At 36.1% G+C, this 1,386-nt stretch overlaps 1 protein-coding gene across 1 annotated transcript in view; it reads right to left on the reverse strand.

The window, feature by feature from the left end:
* Nucleotides 1-1,066, reverse strand: part of LOC106870527 (BAI1-associated protein 3) — a 1,007,871-nt gene extending 1,006,805 nt beyond the window's left edge. Inside the window, exon 1 of the mRNA XM_052968680.1 lies at nt 857-1,066. The gene's annotated coding sequence lies outside the window, so the exon portion shown is untranslated. The remainder of the gene's footprint in view (nt 1-856) is intronic.
* Nucleotides 1,067-1,386: the final 320 nt, after the last annotated feature.

Consider the following 1,386-nt stretch of genomic DNA (forward strand, 5'->3'; position numbering starts at 1 on the left):
TATATATATATATACATATACATATTTGTGTATGTATGTATGTATGTATGTATGTATCTATTAAGCGTGTGCTGGAGTGAGATGAAATACGTGTGCGAATGAAACAACTTGTGTGTGCGTGTGTATGTATGTGTTTGATTAAAAGTGTATGAATGAGAATTTGTGAAAGCGTGTATGCGTATATGAGTGAAAGCGCGTGCGCATTTGAAGCTGTTGCTTTTAACCACAGGTCAACCGTTAATGAGTATTCCATTGAATAAAACTCCCGACCGTGAACATGGCGTTAGATATTGGGCACCTAAGATTTTTTTGTTTATCATCGTATGTTTCTAAAGTTACGATATTTTCATTTTTATAAGCGTTTGCTTTAAAGGATTTCAAAGGAAATTTTATACACACTCACACGAACACATATACACACACAGATATATATATAGATATACAACAAACACACAGACATATATATATGCACTCACACACACACACACATGTGTGTATGTATGTGTGTATATTTATGTGTATGCATACATGTATGTATGTATGTATGTAACCGTAAATACAAACAGATGTATATTCTTTACATGAATAAAAATGTAATAAGAAATATACTTTCTAAATGTATATATGAATATCTTTATAAGTTTGCGCTTCGAGAATCCTACAGATTGTATAATATAAACATTATAAGGCGTTGCTTGTATACACAAACGTACATGCATACGCACAGACACACGGGTACGCATATGTATATATACAAGAGCACACACCCATATACAAACATGCAGATATGCATACACATTCACAGAAGCGATAAATATAATTCTTTTCAAAAATGTAATAAATATTAGTTCCTTACTTTAAGCAAAAAAACAAAATATGATCGCCTGTCAGTGTCATTCCATGGTAGCTTGATCGCTAGGAAATAAGGCAGGTAATGTTTGCAGACAGAGTGCGGCGTGCTTGTTGTATATATACTGACTGGTAAACAGCCACTAAAAACAACCAGCCTCTCAAGCAACAATCTCTCACACCAACATGCGCTCTAACTGCGTGCTTCAGGTCGGTCCGACTTCCGTCAGCTGACTTGTTTACACGCTACCAGCTCTGACGGACAGCCACAGTGTTTGTAACGAAGGGAATGGTTCCATTCTTTGCTTAGCAACAAAACTAGCTCATATCCTCATACTTTCACGCATAAATGCGTATGCACACAAACAGTAACGCCAAGCAGGCGTGTCTCTAAAGAAGTGTTCACTTTCCAAGTACATTAACTATGTGGTTTCGGTTTCGGTCTCATTGCGCATCAAATTGTATATCACCTGGTGTAAACCTTGTGTCGTTTACAAAAACTTTGTGTGAGAAACTTTGGAAGTTAAAGTTATATCC

Source organism: Octopus bimaculoides, chromosome 6, assembly GCF_001194135.2.
Source record: "Octopus bimaculoides isolate UCB-OBI-ISO-001 chromosome 6, ASM119413v2, whole genome shotgun sequence".
Taxonomy (NCBI): Eukaryota; Metazoa; Mollusca; class Cephalopoda; order Octopoda; family Octopodidae; genus Octopus; species Octopus bimaculoides.